Source organism: Hemiscyllium ocellatum, chromosome 31 (assembly GCF_020745735.1).
Source record: "Hemiscyllium ocellatum isolate sHemOce1 chromosome 31, sHemOce1.pat.X.cur, whole genome shotgun sequence".
Classification (NCBI taxonomy): Eukaryota; Metazoa; Chordata; class Chondrichthyes; order Orectolobiformes; family Hemiscylliidae; genus Hemiscyllium; species Hemiscyllium ocellatum.
Genome location: NC_083431.1, coordinates 41,356,534 through 41,370,240, shown reverse-complemented (window position 1 = coordinate 41,370,240; position 13,707 = coordinate 41,356,534).

Here is a 13,707-nt window from a genome sequence, read left to right as displayed (position 1 = left end):
GGCGGGTTGGTGTGCACTTGTTGGGCCGAAGGGCCTGTTTCCACACTGTAAGTAATCTAATCTAATCTAAGACTCCTTCCATAACATTGTCTCAACCAGTGACCTCTACTACCTAGAAAGACAAGGGCAGTGGTGCATGGAAACATCACCTGTAAGTTTCTCAAAAAGCCACACGCATATCTTACAGTGCTAAGTACAGTAATGTCTATGATACTACATGTCCCTACACCCTAAGCACCACAAGGACTGCAACAGTTTAAAAAGGCAGCTCATCATCAATTTCTGGATAATTAGGGATGGGCAATAAACACTGGCTTAGTGAGTGACATCCACATTTATGAAGAAATGGAAGACGAAAACAATTAGGAACAGGGATTCATCAAGGTGGGTCTTGCTAGTGAAGATCAGTACTGGAATACTCCAATGGAGAGAAATGATATTTCAAAGTCATCAGAATCAATCTGATAATGTTGAATTGAGCTTGCAGGAAGCTGGGAGTTAATCATATTGCAACCCAGAAGTGCTGCACGCAGCAAACAAAAGAAGCTGGAAAAAGAATATCAAATGTGTTATCTAGTTATTTAGTATTTGTTGCCTTTTAACTAATGTTTGATCTAAGTTAATTTTAGTTTGGTAGTTACAATAAAGGTCTTAAATGGGAAATCTTGTATTTTGGTAAGTCAGGATGATATGTGGCTTGGAGCAGAATTTACAGATGATAATGTTCCCATCATTCTACTATACTTTTGAAATGTTTTTAAAAAGATGCTACAAGCCAGCACAGTGCATCTTTTATATGGTATACACCACTGTCACTGTGCATTCATAGAATAGAGTGTGTACTTTTAAAGTTGTGAATAGAATATAGGTCAACTGGAACTGCTTTGCCTTATATGGTGTTGAGCTTTTGAATATTCGTGGGGCTACAGTCATCCAGGAAAATAGTGAATACTCCATCACATATTTGGCTTGAGCTTGCAGATAATGGACAAGTTTATTGGCAAGTCACAAGGTGAGTTACTGCAGCTATACCTGCTCTTGGCTAATTTTATCATCCAATTATTTTCTGATCAATATAACCCGAGGATGTTGATGTTATGAAATTCAGTAATGTAAAGCCACTCCATGACCCATAACACCACAGACATAGGAGCAGAAAATAGGCCATTCAGCCCATGACTGATAGGTTTCTGAACCCCATTCTCCCACTTTCTCCCGGTAACCCTTGATCCCCTTGATATTCAAGAATCCATCTATCTCAGTCTTAAATATACTCAATGACCTGGCCTCCAATGTCTCCAGTGGCAATGAATTCCATAGATTCACCATGCTCTGACTGAAGAAGTTTCTCTTTATCTCCATTCTAAAAGGTCTTCCCTTTACTCTAAGGCTGTGATCGGGTCCCAGTCTCTCCTACCAATGGAAACATCTTTCCAACATCTACCCTGTCCAGGCCATTCAGTATTCTGTGTGTTTCAATTTGATTCCCCCTCCCCAATCCTTCGAAACTCAATCGTGTATAGACCCAGAGTCCTAAAACATTCCTCATATGTTAAGGTTTTCATTCATGGGATCTTTCTTGTGAACCTCCTCTGAACACGGTCCAAGCCCAGTACATCTTTCCTTGAATTTGGGGCCCAAAACTGTACAAAACAGTCCAAATTTGGTCTGACCAGATTCTTATAGAACCTCCGAAGTACATCCCTGCTTTTATGTTTAAGACTTCTCAAAATAAATGTCATCAATTCATTTGCCTTCCATTGTACTCTGAGATAACCTTCTTCAGTGTCCACTTTAATTTAAAATTAAACTAATGTCCACAGGTAAAAGAGATCATTGAAGAGTGGGAGGCCTTCAAAAATGAGATAATGAGAGTTCAGAGACAGTATGTTTCTGTTATTGCGAAGGGCAGAGCTGTGGGTATTAGTGTAGGGAATGCTTGATGATTAATTGAGTTAAAAACAGTTAACTGTTACGACATGGGGTAAACTCCATCCTGCTAATTTAAACCTGCAACACAGAAATTGCTTAACCCATGCTGTAATCTGTTGAAATTCAAGAGGCAAAGAACTATCCCAAAAGTCACTAGTTAAAGTACAAAAGATTTAAGAACTTTATTCTTCAAGTCTCACATAAAACATTAACTAACAACTATTTGCAACTCCTTTCTCTAACCCATCTTTTACTTTCCTTCCTACAATACTGGTCCGATAAAACCCCCGATTAAGATTTACCAAAAAATTCAAATTTCAAAACCAATCAGCTGTCGAATCTTGTCTTTGTATCTTTCTCTGTCTTCTTTTCCTCTTCTTCTTAGAGATTTATGTTTCACAGGTCATTGATAACTAAAAGTACCTTTATGAGAGCTATTCTCCTTGCAGTCTGCATGTGTTGGTGGCTTTGCAGTTTTCCCCAAATGTTCAATTTTTCCTGGTCTTATACCCCAAAGCATCAGATCTTTTCACTGGTTTTAATGTTGTCAAAATACTAATTTCAAACTTGATTGGAGGTTAGTATCTTGGGGCATAATTTAAACAGATTGGCTGAATTTGAATTTGTTTTTTGTCTCATAGCAACCCAAGTACTGCTAGCTGCTGGCCCAAATGTTATATTGTAAATTATCAAGTACTCTGTGTTCTTGCTAAGTCCTTCAAATCTCTTAAAGATACAGTACCCCTTACACCTTCATAACACATTGTATTCTGAGATAACCTTCTTCACTGTCCACTACACCATCTATTTTGATGTCATCTGCAAACTTACAAGCTATATCCCCTGTATTCACATCCAAATTATTTACATAAATGACAAAAAGCAATGGACCCAGCACTGATCTTAGCGGCACACTGCTGGTCACAAGCCTCAAGTCCAAAAAACAATCCACCATCACCACCCTCTGTCTTCTACCTTCAATTCAATTTTTGTATCCAGTTGGCTAGCTCCCCCTGGAATTTTTGTGATCTAACTTTGTTAACCCATCTTCCATGAGGAACTTGTGAAATGCTTTGCTGAAGCCCATATAAACAACATTTACCACACTGCCTTCATCAATCTTCTTTGTCACTTCTTCAAAAAACTCAATCAAATTAAGTGAGATGCAAATTTCTACGCACAAAGCCATTTTGACTATTCCTAGTCAGTACTTGCCTTTCCAAGTGCAAATAAATCCTGTCCCTCAGAATCCCCTCCAATAACTTGCTCACCACTGACTTCAGGCTCACCGGTCAGTTCCCTGCCTTTTCCTTACAGCCTTTCTAAATAATGGCACCATATTAACCAACCTCCAGTCTTCTGGTACCTCACCCATGGCTATCAATGATACAAATATCTCAGTAAGGGGCCCAGCAAAATTTCTTCCCTAGCTTCCCACAAAGCCCTGGGATACACCTGATGAGGTCTCAGGGATTTATTCACCTTTTGCATTTTAAGTTATACAGCACTTCCTCTTCTGTATTGCCAGTTCTTTTATAACGCACATTTCATCAACACGAATTTGCTGTAAAGTGATTGACAAATTGTGGACACTGTTTCTGAAGCATCAACTTTTAAAATGTTTATTAGCTGTAACGCAATTACAGCACCGACACTTTAAGTGCTATTTCTAAAGCATGAATTTTCAATAAACTGGGATTGCACAAGAACAGAAACATTGCGTAATAGAAGAACTGACTGTATGTAACTCTTCAAGGTATCACAGTTTATTTCCCCAAGTTCTCTAGCTTCCATGTCCTTCTCCACTGTAAATACTGGCACAAAATACTCATTTAGTATATCACCCAACTCCTGTTGTTCTACACATAGACAGTCTTGTTGATCATTAAGGGTTCCTGTTCTCTCCCTTGTTCCTCTTTTGCATATAATGTATTTGTGAAATCTCCTTGGATTCTCGTTAATCCTATTTGTCAAAGCTATCTCATGTCCCCTTTCTGAACTTCTGATTTCCCTCCTGAATATACTCCAACTACCTTAATACTCTTCGAGGGATTCACTTGATGCCAGCTGTCCAAACCTGAATATACCACCTTCTTTTTCTTGACCGGAGCCTCAATTTTTCTAATCATCAAGCGTTCCTTACACAAACACTCCCAGCTCTTCCTTCACACGAACAGAAACATACTGTCTCTGAACTCTCATCATCTCATTTTTGATGGCTTCCTACTCTCCAGCCACCTCTTTAACCGTGAAAAGCCTGTCCCAATAAACTTTTTAAAATTCCTGCCTAATACTATCAAAATTAGCCTTACTCCAATTTAGAATTTTAACTTTTACATCAGATCTACCCTTTTCCATAACCATTTTAAAACTGATAGAATTATAATCACTGGCCCCCGAAGTGCTCTCCCACTGACACCTCAATCACTTGCCTTGCCTTATTTCCCAAGAGAAGGTTAAGTTTGCTCCTTCTCTAGTTGTTACATCCACATACTGAATAAAAAAGTTTTCTTGTACACACTTAATAAATTATTTTTCATCCAAGCCCTACGGCAACCCCAGTTTATATTTGGAAAGTTAAAATTCCCTACCAGTACAACACTGTTTTTCTTACAGATATCCGTGATTTCCTTACAAATTTGCATCTCAATTTCCCTTAAACTAATGAGAGTCCTAAATTACAATCCCAATAAGGTAATCATCCCTTTCTTATTTCTCAATTTCACTCACATAACTTAATGGGATGATCTCTCAGGAATATCCTCCCTATGTACAGCTGTAATATTTTCCCTAACCAAAAATACAAATCCCCCTCCTCTCTTGCTCCCCCATTTCTACCATTCCTATAGCATCTATATTCCAGAACATTAAACTGCCAGTCCTGCCCCTCCCTAAGCCACATTTCTGTAACAGCTGTGATAACCCAGCCCCACATTCCCAACCATGCTCTGTGTTCATCTGCCTTGCCTGTCAGTTTAATGTATCAGTCTTACCTCGTTCTCTGCCTTGCTCTTGCCTGTCTTGACTATTTCACTTGCTCCTCTTCTCTACTGTACTAGTCTCATATTTATCTCTTTTCTCACAGTCTCTTTGGGCTCCCCTTATCCCTTGCACTAGTTTAAAGTATTTTGCGTAGCACTAGCCAATGCCCTGGTACGATACTGGTATCCTTCCAATTCAGGTGCAACCTGTCCTTTCATACAGGTCACTTCTACCACAGCTGCTGTTGAGTAAATCTTACATGAAAAACACAAATGAAATTTGGCCTTGAGCATGATGAGGAAATTATGTTTGTAAAGTCAGTGGATCAACAGTTTAACCAGTCAGAATATTATTGTTTCTCCAGAAAATGTGATGTTTCTCATTAACTATTACATGAGTATTAATGCATCAGATTATGCTAGGTGAAGAAAGGCAATTATCCCGACAGTACATTAACAATTTGATCACCCTGCATAAAGATTAAAAATCTTGCCAAAAGAATATGCCAGACAAAAGGAGAAGATTAATGTGAAGTGTGAAACCTGTTTTAACAAATATCATAGAGTGATGACAAAACCAATTGTAAACTTCCATTGACAAGTGACATTAACAAATAAATTGCCATGAATCTAAATGCATGGACAAAGAATTAATTTCATTCTATATATTTTAGACTGATAACCAGATTTAATTTTTCTACAACAATATTTAATATTGACAAAATATGGAAAAATTGGATGGGGACTGAACTTGGGTCACCAACAAATTTTCTGCCTGATAATGAAGGGAATTTACTCGTGATGAGCTCAGAGACATAAGTGAAAAATGAACATCATGGTTATGAATAGAGCAGCTGAAAGTTCTTTCAGCAATGGGCTCCATGAAAAGGATCATGTGGTGATCAATGAAATGCTGCATAAAATTTTAGCTGATCAACCAGGCTGCAAGTTGACAAGTGGCTTGGCATGGGAACTCATACAAAGAATTCACTCCAGATGGTTGGAGGATACAGTCCCTGTCAATTAGGCTATGATGAAATCCCAAATTGCCTTCTGTGCTATGCATTTGTCTTCTTGCTTTAGAAAATACCACAAATAATTACTTTTCTTATACATTTGAATGCTTTACATGCAAGAAGAAGGACTTTAATCAGGTTGGGTTTCCAGAAAAAAATTCAGGCAACATTGAGGCATCATTTAAGATTTTGAGACCAGAATTTAGTTTGAGAGCATTTGAAAGTTACATAGAATAAACAAAGGCTTTATAAAAACAAAGATATTATCCAATGCCTGCACTTATCAAATAGGTCAGTCAAACTGTTAAGTTACTAATAATCAATTAATTGCAACATCTTGGATTCTGAAAAGCTAATAGAAGTAAATAGGGCATCTTGTACCTCCATGTTCAAGTATTTTTTGATGAAGAACAGAACTTAGTAACTCAAGAGCAAGGTAGTGGTCATTTGAGTAATCATGGCACATGATACAATTATCATATCTGATGGACTGTTGTCCAGAGTGAATACTTGGGTAATATATCTCCCAGAAAGATCTAGCAAATGGAGGATGTGACAAATCTGGATAAGCAAAAGAAACTGCGGGCAAGTTTAAATAGTTGTTGAATGTTCAGGATGATAGCCAAGTAGCAATGTCTACAGATTGGCTGGTTGGACTAAAACAATGTAAATAATGGTCATTGGTAAAGAAGTGTCATTAATGTCATAAAATTATCATTCGTGTAGGAAGACCCTCATTAGAGGAAGAGAAAGTTCTGGAATAACAGATTCTGGCAGACATAAAGTACAATTGGAAATCAAAACATGAATAGATTACACAAAGAAATAAACACTACATATTGAAAGGCAGTCGGCATGGATGGGTTGGACCGAAGGGTCTGTTTCCATGCTGTACATCGCTATGACTATGACTCTATCTCATGATCATGAAGTTTTAATGGTTGCTTGTCAAATTGGGAGTAACCAAATATGATGAATCACAAAGGGAGTTAGATTCTAAGCAAGAAGTTTGGTTTTATCTAGAGGTACAGTTAAAGAATAACTTGACACATATCTGAATTTGTACTGATAGGAGTTTTGAAGTGTGACTAAGTGAAACAGATATTTAGAGGGGATACTTCCACAGCTAGAAATTTAATCTTGAAAATCCTTTTAGTGCTTTAGGCCACATATTCATGAGAATGTAGATCAACACTAATTTCTGAAGAGAGATACTTTTCAAGAGAGGTGTTTCTAAAATAACCCAAATAGGCAGCAGATGCAGAAGGAAAACTAATGGAAACTGAACAATGCAACTATGTTTGGAATGACGTTTCCACAGAATGATCATTTTTGGTGAGATCTGTTTTGCTGAAATAAAGCGTTTTCAATTAAAAATAGCTTCTGCAATGCTTTCATTGGGATCATAAAATATTTTTTTCAAGTATCTTCACGATGCTTGTTAATAATTTCTAATGAGTTGGTTCTGCACAATTTGAGTAATGCGTTCTTAGTACTGCAGTAGAATTTAAAATTCATAGTCCAGTTTGGAGAATTTAAAAAGTACACATGTATATTTAGCAGATTATTTAAAAGCGAATTTTGAGAGGATTTATAGCTCAGGTTGAGGTTCTGGATGTAGGTTTGCTCACTGAGCTGGAATATTCATTTCCAGAAGTACCCACATTATTTAAAAGAGTCTGAACTCTGTTATGACACATGTTTAAGGCAGGTGCTACTTGAACCTGGACCTCCCAGATCAAAAGTTAGAGACACTATCACTGCACTACAAGACCCTGAGTAATGTTGAACAGCAACTCTGTTTAGACACCCTTAATCCTATCACGGTTAATTATATTCGTGTTCCAAGCAGGCAATAGCATTATTGCTAGACTATTAATCAGAGACCCAGACTCTGGGTCCCTGGATTCAAGTCTCACCAGGGCACATGGTGAAATGTAAATTCAACAAAAATCTGGAATTAAACATCTGATGAAGATCATGCAATCATTGTCAAGTGTCAGGAAATCTCATATTCTTTATTGAAGGAAACTGCCGTCCTACCCGGTCTGACCTTTAGATCCAAAGCAATGTGATTGACTCTTACTTTGGGCAATTAGGGACTGACAATAAATGCCGATCTAGTGAGCAACACCCATATCCTGTGAATGAATAGAAAAAAAAGATTCTTACGGAATTATATCTAATGTAGGAACAGACAATTTGAAATTTAATTGGACAATTGATTGAGCACTCCAACTAGACTTAAGATATGAGTATTAAAAGCAAGATTCTGCAGATGCTTGAATTCTGGAACAAACACAGAAATCTGGATAAATTCAACAGATTTTGCAGCATTTATGGAGAGAGAAAGGGTTAACATTACAAGTCCAGTATGACTCTTCTTCAGAACTCTTCTTCAATTACTCATTTTGATGTGTTGGAGTTAAGTACTATAGAAATATCCAAAAGACAAAAATGTTTAAATAGCAATCAAAATATTTCAAAAAGTCTAAATCTAAAGAAATACGTACTCAAGTTCTAATTCTTTATTTGCTCAAAAACACACAACTTTGCTGCAGATGTAAATCTTCCTGATGGATATTCTGGAACAGACAGTTTTAAAATAAGTGTTATGCATGAAAATGAGAAACGTTGTCATCAGCTTGAAGCTGAGAAAATAATACAGATTGTTGAGAGTGCTTTTGCTCTTAAAATACTTGTCTTGTAGACAGATTGAATATGGAATGCTATTTTTCAAGTATTTTAATTGTGATTCTCTACAATGAGTATTCAAGGGATGATATGTCAATTGAATGTTACATAGATAATCATTCAAATGGACAGGGTAGGTAATATGCAAAAAGTGAATGTGCGTAAAGGTTATGATTAACATCATTGTCTTGCAGAAAAAGATAGAGAAAAAGGTAATTGCTAAAATTGAATAGGTAGATTAAAGTTATCAACATTCCAATCCTACAAAAAGGAATACGGATGTGAAGAAATTGTTAGGGGTCCTATAGAATGAAACTTTGGATTCATTTTTTTTAATTTTTGTTGTGCACATTAACTCATTTTTTATTTAAGGAGAGCGAAAGGAAGTTGTTAATTGGATATGAGTTGTGCAAATTTATATACAGGTCATGAGCAAGTTTGGAGGGGTGCATTGATCCTCCATAGATCATAACAAATATTAAAGCAATATGGCCAAGTATAGAATATTTAGAGTTACTTGATGGAGAGTTAGAAATAATTCCACCAGGTCAATCAGAAATAGCTAACATATTAAAAGTAAAACTTGAACATGCGTTGTCATTGTAAAAAAAAGGTTTAGACTATGCAAATACATGTACGACATATTCTATCATTTCAAAGTTAACTTGTGGCAAATATGTAGAAACAGACAAATTATGGTTATCACCCTTTTAGAACACATCAAATAGTAAATACAACCAAGGCAGATATCACCGATTTCTCAGCAATCATTCTGCCCCCTCACAAACTCAAAGCATTAGTGATACTATGTCACCAAATCTCATTGAAACTTATTCATTTATAACAACCTGGTCTCAAAACTCCCTCAAGAGCCACACAATCATGTGCTACCACAAAGCCTGGTCATGTTCTGATGGTTCATGTTTCCTGGGTCTACACTCCCTTGGATTCTTGGAATCTGCATTCCATCACTTACAGATGTAATTCCAACTTTTAACAAGCTTCACCACCTATTACTGTTCCTGAGCTTTAACTTGTTCAGTTGCATAAAACAAGTACTGCTTGTGGGCTTCTTCCAGCCTTCCATAACTATACTGAGCCCATTAGTAGCGCATGACTTCTTCTGAAACCCCACAGCTCCTGGGACTTTTCAGGAGTCCTGACATTAGCATTTAGCTGCCTAACAACTCCTAGAACTTCTGGCTTAATTCTGACTGTTAGAAATATCCAATAGCTCTTGACCTCTCACCAAGTCTGCAAATATACAGACTCAATGTAGTTTAGATTCCTTTTCAACAGTCCAGCTAATTTTTTTTTAAATGGAGCATTCTTCTCTAACTATCTATACAAAAAATATGAACATATGGAAAAGAAGCCGAAGTATGCCAGCCAGTGCCTTCATTCAATAAAATCATGGCCAATTGGATTATAACCTCAAATCCACATTCCCACCAACTTCAATAACCTTTCACTGCCTTGCTTCCCAAAAGTCTATGCATCTTAGCAATAAAAAATATTCAAATAATCTGCTTCCACTGCTCTGTGAGGAAGAGAGAATTCCAAAGACTTATGACCATTTGTGAGGAAAAGATGCCTCATCTGATTTAAATATGTGACCCCTTTTTAAAATGGTAATGCCTAGTTCTAGATTCCTCCTTAAGAGGAAACATTGTCTTCACATCTACGCTGTCAAGACCTCTAATCATGTCATCTCCCACTCTCCATTCAAACAAGACAACCCATGAATTCCAAGTTCAGTGACCCTGAACTGCTTTGAGCTACCTATTGACAACCTTTCAATAAGTCTTGTTTTGTTCTAAGGCACTATTGAATATAACTAATATGATAGAACAGTCAAATGTAGCAAATCCTTATAACTGTCTATCCCCTGAATGTTGCAATATTCACAAAGTGCTGGCTTCTGTTATGAAGATTTGAGTGTACTGTACCTTTAAGGGAGTGGAGGGCTAGCAGTGACAGCACCAAATGTTTTCAATATGATACAATTTAAATGTGTGGTTTAACTACTGAGGTAGCTAGGGTAGTTAGTTGCCTGGAGACAAAAACAGATTTGAATTAGGCTAATCAATTTAAATATACGCCAAAACAAATACCAAACTCCAATCCAGTTTGGATTTAGTATATTGACAATCTTAAAAGCCAATGACACAATCTGATGCTTTGGGCGTTAAAGACTGGGGAAAATTGAACAGTTGAGAGGGCAATAAACTCCATCTGCCACTCCTCAGCCCATTGGCCCATCTGATCAAGATCCCACTGTAATCTGAGGTAATCTTCTTCACTGTCCAGTACACCTCTGATTTTGGTGTCATATGCAAATCTACTAACAATACCTCTTAAGTTCACATCAAATCATTTATATAAATGATGAAAAGTAATGGACTCAGCACCAGTCCTTGTGGCACACCACTGGTCACAGGCTTCCAGTCTGAAAAGCAACCCACCACTACCCTCTGTCTTCTACCTTCAAATCAGTTCTGTATCCAAATGGCTAGTTCGCCCCTCCTCCAGGGAGTGTATTTTACCAACTACAACTGCTAAATGTAAACAAGCACTCTGACCTCCAGTTTTAATGTAAACTACACTCCCACACAGTAGGTAGCATTTAAACAAGTTAATAGATACAAGCCTTGAGCAAATCCAGCTTCCAGCCGGGCCCTCTGCTTCATGGAGCTTGGACCTTCCTCCAGCTCCGGGGGTTGATGAGCTCCTGTTTTCCAGCTGCCACTGCGGCTTAGATGTGAAGTACTGCACTTTGGAAAGCAAATCAGATCAGGACTTATACACTTAATGGTAAGGTCCTCGGGAGTGTTGCTAACAAAGAGACCATGGAGTGCAGGTTCATAGTTCCTTGAAAGTAGAGTCACAGGTAGATAGGATAGTGGAGAAGGTGTTTAATATGCTTTTGTTTATTGGTCAGAGTATTGAGTATCGGGGTTGTGAGGTCATGTTGTGGCTGTGCAGGACATTAGGCTGCTTTTGGAATATTGCGTGCAATTCTGGTCTCCTTCTTATCGGAATGATGTTGTGAAACTTGAAAGGGTTCAGAAAAGTTTTACAAGAATGTTGGAGAATTTGAGCTATAGGGAGAGGCTGAATAGGCTGGGCTGTTTTCCTGGAGAGTTGGAGGCTGAGGGGTGACCTTATAGAGGTTTATAAAATCATGAGGGGCATGGATACGGATAAACAGAAAATGTCTTTCCCTGGGCTGTGGGAGTCCAGAACTATAGAGCACAGGTTTAGGGTGAGAGGGGAAAGAGATAAAAGGGACCTCGGGGGAACTTTTTCACGCAGAGGATGGTGCATGTATGGAAGGAGCTGCCAGAGGAAGTGGTCGAGGCTGGTACAATTACAGCATTTAAAAGCCATCCAGATGGGTATATGAACAGAAAGGATTTAGAGGGATATGAGCCAAGTGCTGGCAAGTGGGACAAGATTAGGTTAGGATATCTGGGCAGCATAGATGAGTTGGACCGAAGGGTCTGTTTCCGTGCTGTATATCTCTATGACTCTATAGCTGCCAAGCCACCAGCTTGTAAAAAGATTGCCCAAAAAATAGCTCTCTTTATTGATCAGTAACCTGTGAAGCAGAATCCCATAGAAGACAAAAAGAAGATAGGATTACAGAGAAAACTGAAAGCTGCCTGGTTTTGAGATAAGAAGTTTTGTTTTGTAAATCTTAATCGGGCTTTTATCAGACTAATATTGTAGAAGAAAAGATACTAGATAGGTTAGAGGAAGGAATTGTATGTAGTTGTTAATTAGAAATAAAGTTGTTAAGTTTTACTTTAAATAATTTTTAAGCTCTCGAATTTTCACAGATTACTGCATGGGATAAATCTTTTTTGTGTTGCTAGTTTTAAATTAGCAGAGGGGTTTACCCTGTGTCGTAACGCTTCTGCAGCACAAAAATGTATACTTAAAGAAATGAATTAATTAAATAGCCATTGCATGTTCATAGACCAAAACTGTGATTTTGGGATTAGAAGTTGTATGTTCATAGTATGTAAGTCTGTAAACAAATACTTGGGAAAAATTCTTTGCTCCATTTCTTGCCTTAGCCAACATGCTTTTTGCATTATAATAAAAACCCTGAGAAAAACCTCCATTAAGCACTTCAACATTGACAGTGGTGCTTTCAGCTGCCTTGGAATTAAACTCTAAAATTCTTCCCTGAATCTTTATCTCATCACTTTATGATGTTCCTTAAAATCTACTTCTGTGACCAAAATTTTGTTCATGCACACTGTCAGAGTTTGTCCAGGGAGCATTCTATCATTGGCTATCGCTCCATCAGGGATTCTCAAAAAAAAATTATTGATGATTTCACAATATTCAATACCATTTGCAATTCTTCAGATAATGAACCAACCAAAGTTGCATGCAGAAAGACTTGGATAACAAACACTTAATGATAATTAGCATATACCATTTGTGGCATATTTGTGCTTGGCAATGATTGTCTCCAACAAGAGAGAGAGTCCAACTATCATCTTTTCTCATTCAATGGCAACATTATAGTTGAATCCTTGTTATCAACATCCTAGAGTTCAATATTGAAGAAAACTTTACTGAACCAGCCACGTAAATACTGTGGTGACAAGAATAGGTCAGATAATTTGGTATTCAATAGTGATTGAATCATGAATTACCTGCTTATTTCCTTAAGGTTTTTTTTCATCAGTAAGGAACAAATTAGGTATGTAATTGAATATTCAAAAGAATATGCCTGGATGACTACAACTCCAACAATGCATGAAGCTTGACAAGGAGCTCACTTAATTGGCACCACATTCACCATTTTAAACATTTATGTATATCGATGCACTGCTGCAACTTACCAAGACTACTTCAACAGCCTTCTCCAACCTGTGACTTCTATTATTAAGTGGAGAAAGTGCCCCAGAATAAAACAAGCAGTAAAGCTTGCGATTGACGGATATACGTCCAATACATTGTGTTTACCTTAAACTTGTGCTCCAGTATGGCAAGTATGTTCATGGCCAAGTATTGACGTATTACAATTGGTTTATCTCTTGATGCAGCAGGCTCATGGGAACACC